Source organism: Balaenoptera physalus, assembly GCF_965194825.1.
Source record: "Balaenoptera physalus genome assembly, chromosome: 21".
NCBI classification, from domain to species: Eukaryota; Metazoa; Chordata; class Mammalia; order Artiodactyla; family Balaenopteridae; genus Balaenoptera; species Balaenoptera physalus.
Genome location: NC_138902.1, coordinates 27,588,277 through 27,605,191, shown reverse-complemented (window position 1 = coordinate 27,605,191; position 16,915 = coordinate 27,588,277). Strand labels below are relative to the sequence as shown.

The 16,915-nt window shown below is 40.5% G+C and overlaps 2 protein-coding genes across 44 annotated transcripts in view; one reads left to right on the top strand and one right to left on the bottom strand.

Moving 5' to 3' along the window:
* PCM1 (pericentriolar material 1) overlaps window positions 1-5,977 on the bottom strand; it is an 88,203-nt gene extending 82,226 nt beyond the window's left edge. For 28 of the 43 annotated variants that reach the window (XM_082444491.1, XM_082444455.1, XM_082444482.1 and 25 more), the window contains exons 1-2: window positions 5,577-5,976; window positions 3,925-3,995 (exon numbers count right to left, since the gene is read on the bottom strand). The gene's annotated coding sequence lies outside the window, so the exon portion shown is untranslated. Of the gene's footprint in view, window positions 1-3,924; window positions 3,996-5,576 lie in introns of all 43 variants that reach the window. The other 15 variants (XM_082444449.1, XM_082444488.1, XM_082444453.1 and 12 more) reach the window with 5 other exon arrangements.
* A 1,374-nt stretch (window positions 5,978-7,351) lies between these two features.
* FGL1 (fibrinogen like 1) overlaps window positions 7,352-16,915 on the top strand; it is a 56,356-nt gene continuing 46,792 nt past the window's right edge. The window contains exon 1 of the mRNA XM_082444538.1: window positions 7,352-7,521. The gene's annotated coding sequence lies outside the window, so the exon portion shown is untranslated. The remainder of the gene's footprint in view (window positions 7,522-16,915) is intronic.

The following is a 16,915-nucleotide window of genomic DNA, read 5'->3' as shown; positions in this document are numbered from 1 at the left end:
TTTACTGAAACAAAAGAAAAGAAAGAAAGGATACAATTGGATACAGGCTGGTTAGCAGATTTGGTGGTAGGAAGTTGACAGAGTTTGTTAAGTGAGGTGAAGTAAAAAGGACTGCTCATTAAATGTGCAAGGGTAACATGACAGTGTCTGAGAGACTGGGGAAGAGGGGCTGTGGGCAGCACTAAGGACTCAGATGAGAGCGCTAACATTCACTGATATCACTAATATATCACTCATCTGCAGTGTGAATTTTTTCCCCCAGAAGTGCTCATCAGCCTTGGTATAAACACTCCATCGAATCCATCCAAGGTTGGGATTTTGCCAGGCAGGTTTAATAGAAAGACAATGAGATGGAAAAGTTGAAGCCACTGGAAGATAACTAGTACAAGTGATGGATGATAGTATGTGAAGCTGAATGGGGATAAGAGTAAAATTCTTCTACTTCAAACAAGCACTTCTACGCATCCTATGACCTACTAAACTAAGTTGAAACTATTATTTATAGGTTTCATTTTGCTATTTTTGACAGCCTTATTTGGCTCCCCTATCTTATAAGGATATGAAATGCAAAAATACCATGGCAATTTATAAGCTACTTTCAGTGACTGATCCTTCTGAAGAAAATCCTGTTGTAGGATTCTTACTATAGAGAAGTATTATATATATCTAAGTAGAATATCACAGTATTAATTACCATGAAAATACCAATGGTTGACTAAAGTTACCTTTGAAATAAAAATACAAAGTAAAGAAGAAATTAATCAAGAAAAGAAAAAAGATTATTTTTCCTAAAATCTTTAAAATTCAGATATTATTTCTCAAATGGTATTAAATTACTCATAACTGTCTTTGGAAATACCTTACTTCTCTCCTGACAGCTGTAAATCAAGGTTTTAGAAATACTCATCCAAATAAAATAATGTAGAAACTACAGGTTTTTTTCTAAATATTTACTTAGAGTCACAAAATAACCAAAGCTGGTACTTTATGTTATCTGCACAAGTTTTCTAAAGGTTGCATTATTTGGAATATTTCTTTTACTAATTATATAAAGGAAATACCCAGTATACTGTTTTGAAAGTCTTAATACAGTGCACAAGCATACTAATAAGCACTTTTAATGGAAACTGAGAAGAAAATGCATAAGTTTCTGGCATTATGTGATTGTTTAGTTTCATTTGAGGAATTTCTCAATTTCTTCTCTGTACCTAAAAACCATACAGATCTTTTCCATAGTTCTTTCAATTTGACACTTCCTAAAAATTTCAATAATTTTCTAGAACTTAAGATATCTCTCTATAATTACCCTCTTTAAATTAAAAAAAATAAAAACTCTTAAGGTATTGGGGGGAGGAGAATGAATAGACTGCAACAATAGACTGCAATATTAACACTCAATTCGAATCAACAAAACTTTGATTAGACCTATGTACCAAGTATTGCACTGGGTCTATGGTACAGTTACTCTGTAGAGCATTTCCACACCAAGAAAATTTAATATATCCTTGCTCTCTACAAAAGCAAATGAGAGCCCTGAGGTCAATTAAATTCTGCTTGCTAAAACCTCTCCCTCTCTACAATTTATATGCAAATCTGTCACTTCCTTGTCACTGATTACATATAACTCCCTGGGTACATCTATATGCCCTGCTATAACCAATCCCAATCTTCACGGCCACTCCATCCCATACTCATTACTGACAACAGCTCTTCCTATGATCTCCTTCCACTGGACCATTACATAAACTCCCTACACATCCTCCATCTGTTCCCAAATATTCCTCCTACTTCTTTGGGTTCAATAAAATCCCAAGTCCCTCTAAAAGCACTATTTCCTTAGAAATCCTTTCTAAAAGAAGATGCTACTCTTCCTAGTCTTTCAGATTCATGGGGGAAAGGATACTAATTGCAGACCATTCTTATTTAACAATGCTTAACCTTCCTCTTTCGAACAAATTAACCACCAAAAATACCACTCTCCCTATCTTGGGTACCATTTCCTACTGTCCATCCCAAGACAGTCTTACACTTTTCTTGGTAACAACAGGCTCATGGTTTCACTCTCCGCCTCATTCTCTGCTTTCATGACTTGAACATTTGTAACCATTTTTCTAAACTCTGACCTCAGTTCCAACATCCATCTCATCTTCTCTATTCCAATACTATTTCTACTCTGAAGAGATAATTTGTTCAAGATCCTGAACTTCTGAAATCCCTCTTTCTGAACCTAAGACCTTGCATTCTACTTCTCTCGCTTGCTCATGGCCCTGCTGAATACTTCCAGCCCCTTGATCATTTCTCTTTCCAGGAATCCAATAAACCCCCACTTTCTTACTCAACCCCAAACACAAACCCAAGTAAGTCATTCCAAAAATGACCTGCTAGCATCCTTGGCCTCCTCAGTTATTTGCCCATTTTATGAACTCAATTCTGGATAAACCTCATTACCTAATCTCTTTGCTTCTACTCTCAAACTCAAAGTAAGGTCAGTCAAATAGTTATAAAATGGCAATGACTGTGTCCACTATTAAGGTATATTATACCATACTACACACTCACACTTGCAAAATGTAGGTTTACTCCCTGAGGTAAGGAACTTTATCTGTTTTGCTCACTGCCACATCTCTAGTACTTTATAGCCATTAAGTCGCACATTGTAGGCACTGAATTAAATCTGAAGATGAGTGTACTGCTATGTACCCCCTTCTGGCTTCTTAATAAATTCCCTAGTGTGATTATTCCAAACAGTTTCTATTTTTTCCAAATCTCACATACACTTGCCTTCTTTACAAACAAATGGCCAAATCTCCTACTGAGAAAACGAAGGTCTTTTAAAATGAGTTTAACTCAAGAGCCCTGTATTTTTATTCTATTTTATCCATCTTCTCTAATGTGTTAAAAGGAAAATTATTTTATGACTGATTTTATACCTGTTTTTATTTTACCAAATGCCTATTACACACTCCAGTGTTAAGAACTCTAATCCACAAACTCACATTTGACTTTTCCCAAGTTCCACTTTTCTTGTTTTATTCTGTTATACTCTTTCAATTAAAAGAAAAAAATACCAAGAATTATAATTAAGATATAAATCAACGGCCAATCTATATTTTCTCATGATAGCCTATTTCATAAGGGAGCTGAAGATTTGTCTGCTTTCCTAGAAAGCAAGGATATAGTAAACATATTTTGAAAATGGGCTGTCTTAAAATTTTAACATTAGAATTAAATTTTCTGAGATTTTTTAAAAAAGAGTAATTATTGCTGAAATGCTTCTAACAAAAATTTCTTCTAATCCTCATCCTTTGGTCATTTAATTTCTGAACGGTCCTTGGCAAACAATTACTTAACTTTCCCTCAATGAACTTACATTGACTTTTTTCTTCTGGTCAGAGAATATCTTTACATAACCAGCATTTGACAATGCACTGTGCATACAAACTAATGTTTAAAGTAATTTTAGACAGCTAAAAAAAAAACAAAAAAAACAAAACAACTTCAATCAATAGTATATATAATAAGCTCAAAAAGTAGATAAGTTTGTGAATAAAAAATAAAAACAGTCAATTAATAGAAAAGTTGTACAAGATGACCTAAGATTAAATGAATTCAGAACGAGAGGCTATCCAAATAATTGTTACAGGACACATTCAAACTGAAATGGGTTGAAGAAGAAATTCTGTGAAGACAAAGACATTTAAAAAGGTATTGCATAAACTATTCTAGTATTTAATAATTAGGAATGACATGGCTCTTTTCAAACAAAAGTAGACCAAAGTGGCATGCCAAAAGCAGAGCAAACAGGGCAGCAAACCTAGACCGTTTGTTTACTACATGCACTGGTATTTTATAACAGTCTGCATCATAATGTCTTCTTCCACTATAATACAAAGGCCAATAACATATATAATGACGTCAAATTACCTGTTTAGAAACTAGTTTTTGCAGCTCAGAAACAGCTCCTTTCCTGTTTCACACTTCAAAGCTGTTGTCTGCTTATGATTAAAAAAAAAAAATCACTTCAGTAAATTACACTATGAAGTACAGAATAACAAATACTGACTATATTTATAACCTGAAGTATGTTCAGAAAATCAACAGAAAAGGAAAAATCCAATTTATCACTATTTTAAAATCACCTTACTTTCATCTTTTAGGAAAACAATGTGGTACACAGGTTTAAATCCTCCAACCTTGTAAGATCCTACCAAACAACAGTGTGATACCTTAATACCTACTTTGGAATATAATGTAAGCATCATGTAAAAAATCCATGCCCAAGTTTACTCTTCAGATTGATCAAGTCATTAACTTCCTGTCACTCAAAACTTCCAGAACTTTGCAGACCCGTTGATGAGGAAAAAGTTTATTTAAAAGCTGGCTACTTCATTAAAAAATAACCCTGTAACTACATAAACACAAGGTTTACTTTCAGTCCAAAAACTCAGAATTATAATGGTTTCCAGTGGCTCTAACTGGGAAGGTGATAGGGAAAGAAAGGAGCAGGTGCACGAAGCTTGACAACACCCACTCCAGAAACCAGAGAATACCAGAAGGCGGAGTCTGGAAAGCAGCGATGGGGCGGGGGTGAAAGGGGCGCCCAGAAAGCCCGCTTCTTCCAGCGCGAAGACACGATCCGTCACCCGTAGAGCACACGACACAGATCAACAATCGGTCAAAAAAATTTGTTTCTTTTTTCAGATAGGGCGAGCTCTTGAGGAGTGAGCCGCGGGATGAAAAGTTTGGGCGACCCGCCTCCCTAGCGGGGCCTACTACGTAATCCCCAAACCCCCGTTTCTGCAAAGCAAGCGATGTTCCCTGAATCCCATTTGGCATTTAGTTTCTCCCCACCCTGGGCCCATCCAAACTGGACCAGCAGTAAGGGATGGCGAAGGGACGCAACGGCAGAGGCGAGGGAAGAGAGCTCTGAAATGAACATTCCCCTCGCAAGTAGAAACCCCAAAGCCAGGAACGCCTCCCGCGGCCCTTCCGCTGTAAAGAACACCCGAGACAGCTGAAGTCCCGCTGCCCACAGCCCAACCCCGAAGTCGCGTCGCTCCTCACCGGCCCTTCTCCACCCCAAATTCTGGACCTCGAAAGCCCCACCAGAAGAGAATTTGGGGGGTAGGGTGAGAGAGGCGCAGTGACGAAGACTACGGCCACTAAAGCCCCTTACTATGGAAAACTAGACCCCCTGCCCCTGGCAACCAAACCGTAACCACCCCCCTCCGCTTCCTCCACTCGCAAGGGACATTCCTGAAGCTCCCGAGTCGCAGGGCGGCCTCCTCCCCAGCGCCAAAAAGAGAGAGGGGCGGGGAGGCAAGAAGGGGGATTCTGCGGTCGCCAAGATGCGTCCCTTGAGGCTCACCCCGAGGTCGCGTCGGTCGGTCCGGCGGAGGGGGCGGAATGCCTGCCCAGGGGACGGCAAGCAAGCAGCAAAAAAACCCCAGGAGCCCAGACAGAGGCGTGGGCCCGAGACCAGGCCCTACGGAGTCAAGTGTCCCAGGGCCGTTGCTCTCCCGCCCCTACGCCGCGCTGCCCTCGGTTGCCAAGGGCTGGGGACGCTCAGGCATTACCTGTAAACGAAGCAGCCGCTCCCGCCAAGGGCGGAGTAGCGGCCAGCCCACACGAACCGCCACCGGCGGCGGGCCTCCCTTAGAGACCACAGCAGGGAGAGTCCCCAAGTTTCCTGGCTGCTTAGGGCCCAATGGCCGCCTTTTCTACATCAGCTACTCGGCTCCAACGGCCGCAGCCACCGCCATCTTAGACTCTCATTGTGGTGGGAGAAGAGGGGCGGGGGGACTGCAGAGGGGGCAACGCGCCGGGAGACATGCGCCGTCTCCTCGGCAACGGCCGCGCGGGGGCGAAATTCGCCTGGGCGGGAGACGCAGTGCGATCAGCGCTCTAGACTGGAGTCATATGACCGGCGGGAGTCTGCGGTGTCACCTCTGGCTCCGGAGCCGGGTGCCGATTACACAAACGAACCACCAGGAACTACATATCCCAGAATGCCAACTCGCTCTCGGGTTATACGCGGCCGCACGTTCGGCACGAGGGAAATGACTACAAATCCCAGCATGCTGTGCGCTTCCGGCTCCTCCAGCGAGGAGGTCGAGGCCTGTGCGGAAGTGGATGGAGCCCTCTTGGGCAGCGGGAAAAAGAGCGGAGGCGCGTTCTCGTTTTCCGTGGGGGGGGGGGGGGGGGGGAGGTGCCAGCTCCGGAGAGTGCCGGAAGGAGGAGAAAAGGCCGCAGACTGGGGTCGCTCTCCACCCACATCCCGGTCCCGAAGGGGTGGAAGCAAAAGGACCTTTACAATCTGGGCTTAATTTTACACCTGAGGAGATAAACCCACGCGAGTTAATTGGCCAAACGTCGTACAGCTGGTCAGTGCGAGAATCATCAGTGTTAGTAATTAACTCCACCTTGGATTAACGCCCTAGTTTCCTTAGAAGAACCAGATGATTTTAATCAAAATTTAATATCGAAAAATGTTCTCTAAAACTAGTCTCTTAAGTCCCTTTTTATTTACTCTTTTTCCTCAGCAGCAGCCCTGTTAAGGTTAGTATATCAACAGGTTCTCTCTCAAAACAAACCCCCAGAACGCAGTAAAGTGACAAGGCCTTCAGTGTGGCTACCTGAAAGTTTTAAACACTGGTCAGTTTTTCTGTATTTTTCGACAGTTTGTAATGGTGGAATAACTTTGTTTTAAGCAAAATAAGGATAGGAGGAATGAAGAATGGGTATCTGAGTTCCAACAGCAAATTGTTCTCAGTTACCAATGGAATTTGTTCACAAAACCAATTAATAGAACTGCGTCTCAGTACATAATTCAGATAAATCAAGCCCTTCGTGCTACTGTAATCTGCAACTGAATCCAGGTTCAGCTTCAGTGCAATGATCTTTGACACTTTGTCCTGCATTTTTTCAGTACTTTTCTGTGCGTCTAACCGTGCTGATTACTGAGGTAACAAACACATAGTCCCTGCCCATTAAGAGCTCATATTTTAATGAATGATGAAGAAATAGGGTGTGATGTAAATAAACTCTGTTTTATAAGAAAACAAAGTGCTGTGGGAACTCCCAGCACGGAGCAGCTAATGGATTAGGTGTTTACTGTAGTCCAGCGTGCCCTAGGCCTCATTGCAATTCCACCACACACTAGCTCTAAGATTTTGGGCAAGTTACTTAACCTTTCTGAGCCTCAGTTGCCCCACCTATGAAATGAGGGGGAGGAGCTAATAATATTGCCTACCTTAGAAAGATCTTTTTTTTTTTAAAGTAGTGTTTATTCTATATTAGGCACAGGATTAAGCATTTCATCTCTTGTGGTTTTCTTAATTCTCACAACTATCCTGAATATACTGGTTCTGCATCAGTTCCATTTTACTAATGAGAGGTTAAATAAATTGCCAAAGTTCTGACAGCTCCAAGTGGGAGAGCCCAGGTGTAAACTGAGGTCTACTGACTCCTCGAAGGAATTTTTTGATTAAGAAAATGCATGGGAAAAAATACTGGCACATGGTAAGCCATAATCATCATCATCACCATCACCACCGTTTTGTTTTATACATATGTAGTAGTATTTTTAAATATGTAGAAGCTATTGTCATTGAAACAATTCAAATGGTTCAAAAGCACTACTGAAATCATATGGTCATTATGGTCTTTTAATTAGTGAACCCTAAAAAAATTCCAGTGCTATTATTGGTCTGTTAGGTGGTGGGAGAAGTCTGAGAAATTTTTACATTAAAATGGGGTCCTCAAACTAAATATGGGCATTATTGATCTTAGCAGGGGACAGAGGACCCCCCCCCCAATGATGAAATTATCCTGGATTTCTAAAACCTTCACATCTAATTTAGAAAAACAAACTATGCAAATGAACCAGTTTAGCATCAGTAGTGTATGAATATGGCAAATAAATGATACAGACAGTAAGTGCTTTAGGAATGCAGAGAAAGAGTACATTATATTAAGTATATTGTATTATATTGCCTCAAAGATGATGATAGCTCCAGGATTTCTATGTAGGATGAAATTAGGGGCAACAGTCTGGTGGAAATGTAAATGGGGAACGTAAGTAGCCTTTAAGAGATAGAGGTTGAAACTACCTCTCAGTTTTCCACATTTAAGTAAAACTAAAACACATGTATTAAAGGTGGGTGAGGAGGCCGAAATGGAAGAATAATGTTCAAAGGAAAGGAGCACGCCTGTAACACAGATAATACGTCCCGAATAAGCAATGAATAATGCAGAAGACAGACTGGGTCAAGTAGAGGATTCATGTGGAGGTGGGGAAGCAGGAGAAGAAAGCGAGATCCATGAACAGGTTGGGGCCAAACTGTAAAAAATCTCAAATGTTGATCTGAAATGTTTGGGCTTTGTTCAACAGATAGTGTGAAACTAGTTGAGGGTTTGGAAGAGGCAATGATATGAGGAAGTAGTTGTTCTAAGACTTAATCTAGTGGCAGTGTTTAGAACAGACTAGGGAGAGCAGAGGAGAAGGGAAAGACAAAGAACAGGTGGTAACTGGCATGAAATAATTAAGGCCTGGCCTAAGGTGGTAGCAGAATGAACCAAGTGGAGGAGTTGGAATCTGATGGTAAATTAAATCAGCTGTCATTGCTGTGCAAAATATTTGTTTCTGTTATTTGATATTTAGTATGACATTGACCAGAGGGCACTTAAAATATAACATTTTGTGATATATTATTTATCTCTTTAATGAGTTCTGTACCTTCTTTATCCATAGATAGATTTTAATCATGGCTAGAGCAGAAACCCTGCCTTTTATGCTTCTTTATATCCCAGATGCCTTGTAGAGTTCGTTTATTTTGATGTTCATTAATTTGGTCTTTTAAGACGGTTTTCTGCAGTACCTAGTTTCAACCTGTAGGTGGTGATAGAACTTAAAGGTAAAACCTTCAGTGACCGCTCTACTGTTATAACTGAATTTAAGATTATTTTTATTATGTGATTTTTGATACACTCAAGAAAATGTATGACATTTATGTAAATTATAAAGTACAATAAGAAAAGAAACACTCAAGAATCCACTTCCTAACCTAAAACATAGAATATAATCAGTATATTTAAGGACCCTTCTGCTTTCCACCAAACTCATTCCCCTTCTTTGCAGTCATAAATACTATCTTGAATGATATCAGTGTTATAATTCCTTCATTTTCCTTGTGTAACTATATGTATATATCCCTAAGTAGTATATTTTTTTAGTTTTCGTACTTCATATAAATGGTATCATACTGATTATATTCTTGCTTGATGTGCTTTTTGATTCCTCGTTATGTTTCTGAGATTCATCCATGTTGATGAGTAGAAACAGTCTGTTAAGAGCAGAATGTAAAATTAATTTTTGAATAATCCTACAACTGAATATAAGTGATTTTATCTTTACTCTTTATCTTAGCTTGTGGGTAACTTGATGAACAAAGAGATTGATCATTGTCACCCAGGGAACTAGTTGGAGACCTCTGGCCTAGTTCTTATACCTGTCGGTTAAATTTGAGCACTTCAGTGCCCTGCCTTAATTTGGCCCAGAGTTTGTCAATCTTGACATGGTTGACCTGTGGGGCTGGATGATTCTTTGTGATGGGGGCTGTGCTGTGTGCTGCAGGAGCCCTGGCCTCTTACAGCCTGTAGCCTGCTGCCTCCCCGGTGATGACAATCAAAACTGTCTCCTGACATGGCCCAGTAACCCCGGAGTCAGGGTGGGGTGGGCGGCGTGGCCTAAGGGCAGAATCACTCCCCATTGAGAAACACTGTCTAGTCTTTGCATTGAGAAAACCGTGTTAATTATGATTTTTCTTATGTACCTCCTTTGCTCAAAAACCTGAACATATAAATAATTAAATCAATTAATTACTAGGTAATTATATCAACTAGTTATATCAAATCCTCATGCATAAGTAATTTTTCAAGGCTCTTCTTACCTTCTTCCATTTCCCCCATATCTAATTACTATGACATCTCTCATTACTGCCTAGTTCAGACTCTTTATTACTAGATTCCAAAATACCTAATTGCTGCTCTCAACATACAATATTAATGTTTACACCAGTCTGAACTGCTCTTTCCTTCATAACCAATTTATGGTCCTTTTCATTCAAAAATCAATCTTTCGACAAATGTAAGCCTTGTGATTCTGACAATTCCATACATATTTGCAGGTCATCAATTTTTTTTTTTTAAGTTTTTTAAGTTTTTTTAAGTTTTGAATTTTTTAAGTTTTTATTTTTTTTATACAGCAGGTTCCTATTAGTTATCCATTTTGTACATGTTAGAGTGTACATGTCAGTCCCAATCTCCCAGTTCATCCCACCACCACTTTCCCCCCTTGGTGTCCATAGGTTTGTTCTCTACATCTGTGTCTCTATTTCTGTCTGCAGGTCATCAGTCTTTACACGGCTTTCCAACTATAGAGTTGTAATTACTATACACGTCTTCCTGTATTTTCCTTGTGTATATTCGTGGGGGTCTGTGTGTTTTTGCCCCACCTTCTCTGTTCATTGTAAACCTGATCAGAGCGGCAGCAGTTCAGTCCTATGTGCAATGCTTGCTTCCCAGGAAGAAATCAAGTTGAAGGGGTTTATAAAAGGTGTCGTGAGTAACAATAAAAAACTGGAAAGAAAATAATCTATATCTTTTTTCCTAGCTTCCCACCACCCCTACAATAGAAAAGTCTTAAATATAACTAGATGTAGGTTGTTAATAATTAGAGAAACCAGGTAATTAGGTGGGAGGGTTCCAAAATTACAGAAATATAGACTGATAGAGATTTTGTTCCCTAATTCATATGAAAAATATTAGAAAGGTATGAAAAGTAATTTTCAGCTTTTACTTTAAAAACCCTGTTATTGAAACTAAAATTATATGAAATAAGAACAATTGCCATGGTTCTAAAGGAGTAATCTGGAGTAACTACAAAAGATGAACTCTGGGTTAGAAAAGGGTCTTTTCTCACATAAAGAGATCTGCAGGTCTAGATTTGGTATATGCATGAAAATAAGGGTGGGCTAATGAAGGAATATCCAACATGATTGGCGTTACATTGAGCCATATTAAATTCACTGCATTATATAGTGAAGTACAGCTGTATATGCTATGATTTTTGCCCTTTTACCATAAAAAAGCTTCCCACACTGCATTTCTCCTTCCATAAGAAAGATTCTAAGGTCAGGGAGAACTGGCAAAACATGTGTGAACTCAAATTAACCAGGTAAAAGAGGTTAGAATGTTCTTTCTTTACCAAAAGAGGACTAAATTTCCAGAGTTAAAAACTGGGGGATATTGAATGGATAGACAATCTAATCTAGAGAAGGAAAAAAATAAAACCCTGACAATAGGTGCAGCAGAATGGTGTAGAGCAGGGGTTGATAAACTTTTCCTGTAAAAGGCCAGATATTAAATATTTTAGATACTGTGGGCCATACGGTCCCACTACTCAATGATTGTAGAGTGCAAGCAGCCAGACAACAGGTAATGAATGAGCATGGCTGTGTTCCAATATAACATTTTTGGACGCTGAAATTTAAATTTTATATAATTTTCACGTCACAAAATATTAATCCTCTTCTAATTTTTTTCAACCATTTAAAATTATTAAAATAGGCAGTGGGCCCAGTTTAACCCAGGGGCCATAGTGTGCTGACCCCTGATAGAGAGTACTGAACATTTAAAGTTTTTAGATAATTAATGATAGATCAAAGGAGAAATTAGCAACGGAAAAAAATGCAGTTTTACTACTTTGCAGGATGGTCATTATACAAGGAATCTTTTGAACTAATTAAGAAAGGGAGAATATCAAGCAAATGCAACTGAACAATATTTGTAGGTATTAGCTTGTTCCATTTTCTGATATATTTTCTTTTTCCCCATTCAGACTAGTTATAGGCATGCATTGCCTCCATGAAGGATGGTCCCAGGCAGTCATACCAGAAACAAAAGATAAAAATTTCAGACATAAGAAAAAAAGATTAAAATCAGAGCAGTTTCCACCCCTTACAATTTGTGAAAAGAGGAAGACTTGATGGGAAATCAAAAGCATTTAGCAGCAGCCTGTGTGGACTGATGACTGAGGAGAACTAAGAGGGGCCAGCATCTGTGGCAGGAATAGAGGGTTCTCGTGGCACAGCGCAGACCTCGCCTACCACAAGCCCCAGCAGTCAATGCAAGAGAGATTAGGTTTCTTCAAGCCCAGAGAACATAGTCTTGAAATCCAATTAGAAAAACAAGAGTCACATTTATCTTTCACGTGTAAGTTTGTGGCATAAGAAATATACCCACTTTACTTACACAGTTCAAATGTCAGCTCCCTGAATGTTCGCAAGCCCCCGAAGTTGCTGGGATAACCACATCTCCGTCGCGAGGACAGCAGGGAATCTGATCTCGTTTGCCAACATCTTCTGGGATCCTTGGAGCTAATGTTTGTCTGTTATTTTTTGCTTTTGCTGATTTCTTGATTTCTCTCAAGTCTAGCCTCTTTTGGCTGTTCTTTTTCTTCATCCCACATCATTCCCAAGGCAGAACGTGGCCTCTTACCCTTTATTTTCTCAAAATACCATGGACACAAGGCCCTCTCTGTGGTAGCTTTTCAGTGAAGATTTGGTGTTAACAGTGCAAGGGGGTGAGGAGAAAGAGGACTTCATGCTGCAGCAAACATCTTAAAAGTGAATATTCGACACCCCTGTTCTTTAAAGATCTTTGGCCGTAGCCTGGAATTTCTCACTGGCTGCCTCTTGCCAACTTTCCGTCGTCTTGATGGATCCTTCACGTTCTGCTGCCCATTCTTATCTCACTCACTCCTGCCTTTTCACCCTCTTCCTCTTGGGTTATCCATGGAAACTCCAAATTCCTCGTTAATTATTTGTTATCAGAACAGTGTTTTTCCCTTGGTCTTGCTTCTAGCCTGTCCCAGCTAGACCTACTATTAAAATAAACAAGGTTCTTCCTCTGCTACATGAGTTAGCGTGACCCATTTCCTCAGCATGAACTTCTAAGAAAGTTGTCTTCTCTGAATGCTAAACTTAATTGCACATGGCTCTTAACTATCCTGATTAGCAGATATTGTAGCAAGAAACATCTCCCTCCATTTCCCTGACATCCCCTCCCTTAATATTCAAGAATGGAACGGGGGATGCTTAACTCAGTTCTTAGGAGCCAGTCTTTAGTCCAAACACATAGTGGAGAGAGAAGGGTAGACTGCCTAATTTTCAAGATGGGTCCCACTTTTTGTTCTTTGTCCCACTGCCCTCATCTTATCAGTTTTGAAAACATTCCCATATGATCTGAGGCCATCATTATCCTCTGCAGCAATGATTCCACTTCTGGTCTCTTAGAAGCTTTTCATGGAGTGTGGGGCACTGGGAAGATGTGGAGACAAGGATTCTCCTTATGTTATGCTCCAGGTTTAGGTTGCCCTGAGCTATCACTGACTCAGGCTTTTTGCCTCTGTTTAGCATAGATCCCTGCACAGGCTGTAATGATATTCTAAGGCTGGGCGACCCCACTACCTTCATGTAAAGCTAGTAAAGCACTACAGCAAGTGGATGAGAACATGCTTCTGAGGCCAGACTATTTCAAGTCAAACCCTGGCATACGTGACCTTCAGCAAGTTACTTGCTCTTTTTACATCTCTGTTGCCTCACTGACAAAATGGGAATAAAAGTAAGAATGCATATCTCAAAGGGCTGTTATGAGCATTAAATGAATTAATACACAGAAAATGTTCAGAGAGTACTGGCTCACAGTAAGTGATATATAAATGTTTACATTTATTATGCTTACAAAGAAGACTCTGTGCTGATACTGACTTGGGCCTCCAAGTTTTCAGGATCCATTCCTGCATCACATTTTAGCAGAGGTTTCAAAGCATTCACAGTACACCACTTTGGCTGAGTCACAGTGGCTTTAACCGTGGGGACTACTTGACTACCAGTGGATATTGACACCAAGGTTAGATCACCACAGGAAAGAAACTGGATTTTATCTTGTTGATTATGGAGGGCCACTTGTGCCTTATTAAACAGAGGAGTGATGTGATGACATTTGTTTTTATACAGATAACTTTTTTTTTTTAACTGTGTAGGAGATATTCACCATGGGAAAGAAACTGGAAGTAGATTGATCAAAGAGGAGGTACCAATAGATTATGCTAAGGTGTTGAGGACACAAATTAAGATTGCAGTGGCAATGAGATTGTGGCAATGGGGCTGATGAAGGAAGTTTGGTATTTAGGAAGTAGATTCAGTAGGACTTACTGACCAAGGAAACGAAGGATGAGGGAGAGGAATGATGTCTGATAATGCCAAGATTTTGAACTGAATGAGTGAATAAATAGGGGTTTTACCAACTCATTGTGTTCTCCCAAAGGCAAGCCTTTTCCTCCAGGGGAAAGGAAAAGGAAGAGACTATAATGAGTTGACTGTTGGCCAAACACAGAGTTACAGAGAGAAGTGAAAGCTGGCCTTAGATATTTGGGAGTTGGTACACACTAACATTCAGTGGACTAACAGAGGAAGAATACTCTATTAAGAAAAGATAAAGCACTTGGAGGACACCCAGAGAACTAAGAGGGAGGTGTTTTAGGAAAGGCCACTGAAGAATAAGTTTTGAAGAAGAAGGAGCATTCTGAGAAATCAGTAAGAAACTGCTCTGAGGAGACTTGTGACCTAATTGTGAGCAGCTGCAGCGAAGTGAAGGGATCAGAAGTCATTGGCTTTGGTTGAGGGGTTAATAGGAAGTGAGACCGTGGAGTCAGTGAGTGTAGATTGCCCTTTTTACAAAGCGTGGTTGGAAGGGAGAGAGAACAATTAGAGGGTAGCTAGAGGCAGGAAGAAGGGAGATTTTAGTTTTCTAGAGTTTAAAAGAATTGAGCTTGTCTCTAGGATGAAAGGGGGCAAGACTATGGGTAGAGAGGGTGATGTTAAAAGTAAGAAGGGGAAAGATAATTAAAAGAGTACGGTTCTGGAGAAGAAAGGAGGGGCTGGGATTCAGAGCATAGGTAGAAGGAATAGACTAAAACAAGAGGAGCCAGTACCTACAGAAGCAACCCTCAAGCAATGAGGGGCTGGAGTTACTAGATATATACCCCAGGTTTCTTGCCACATGACGGCAAATTCTGATGTGGGTCTCTCAGAGGGTCCAGCAGGTTTTTTTTTTTTAATAAATGTATTTATTTTACTTATCTGTTTTTGGCTGCATTGGGTCTTTGTTGCTGTGCGCAGGCTTTCTCTAGTTGTGGAGAGCGGGGGGCTACTCTCCGTTGTGGTGCGCGGGCTTCTCATTGCGGTGGCTTCTCTTGTTGCAGAGCATGGGCTCTAGGCGCATGGGCTTCATTAGTTGTGGCACGTGGGCTCAGTAATTGTGGCTCGTGGGCTCTGGGGCGCAGGCTCAGTAGTTGTGGCACATGGGCTTAGTTGCTCCGTGGCATGTGGGATCTTCCCAGACCAGGACTCGAACCCGTGTCCCTGCATTGGCAGGTGGATTCTTAACCACTGCACCACCAGGGAAGTCCTGGTCCAGGAGGTTTGTGCCCCATTTGCCTAGGGCTGTAACCCACTCACTAGGCACCCTTTATTGGCTTTCCTCCCTGTTCCATCTCACTACTCCCTCACTTATGATTCCTGGAATCACCCCCCAAGTAAACTACTTGCATGCAAATCTTTGTCTCAGGCTTTGCTTTGGGGGACCCCAATTTAAATAGATTTTGAGTTAGAACATTATCCCAGGCTTTCTAATTCCACGTCTTGGGTTTTTCCAGCCAAATCATACTTTGTCACTTTTATTAACCTTTTTGCACACTGGGTACATGGCATTGCCCAAATACAAGTTATGCTTTTTGCTTCTTTGTCTTTGTCCATGCCAGTAGTACTGTATCTTCTGATGAGTAGCCTAGGATAAGGATCTTCTAAAGAGAGATGTGTAAAAGCAGTAAAAGCTAACTGCCAACTTGTGTTATTGTCCTTCAGTTCCATTGTTTCTGAATCTGATCCTTCATTTTTTGAGATGATAGGTAGATAGATAGATATCATTCATCTGTGTCTAAAGTTACATCTACATTTTCATCTACAAATGCCATCACATATATGTATTATTTATATATATACATACATATATATATATGCATTTAAAAAAGTAGATACAGGCCAGAGCAGGACAGGAATTTGAGAGATGAGTAGGGGCAAGAGGATAGTAATGTATCAGAGTTCCTGGTTGGTTTCTGACACAAATTTGGGCAAAAGTGAATTTATTGAAATTTACGGGAGAATGTGGGATTCACAGAATCAAAAGTCATCTGGGACCATCAGGCTTCAGGATGAACAGGAATTAAGGGAGCTCTGGAAAGCCAAGAAGCAGAAAGCAAGGGGCAGAGCGCCTGTGTCATAGCCTGCACCATCTGGCCAGCATGCTGCTGCCTCTGCTCTTGTAGGTTGCAGGACCTCCTTGTGTCTCTCCTTAAATGTGCAGATGCTGGAGAAAGCATCTCACTCCTTCAGCCCACTGCCCTTTGGCTCCTGCGGTGGAAGTGCAGAATTATTTTCCCCAAAAGTTACGGAGAAGCCCCAGACAGAAATAGAGATGCTATTAGAGAGGAGGAACAGACGCTGGGAGGCAAAAGAATAACATGTCAACTGCAGATCTCATCAGTCAACCAGACAGGGCTGTTGTCGAGGGCTGCCTGTTGACTATGGATGACACAGACCTGGTCATTGACAAGTGAATAACCATAAGGATCTTATGATCTAGAATGCATAATATTCTTTGGCTATAATATGTATAATATTTAAAGGACAAACTGAAAAAAATGGGAATAAATCTAAATAGGTGTTAGCAGTGGAATAAAAAGATGCTAAATGAAATTGCCTCAGAATAGGAAAATAATTATTGACATTTTCTC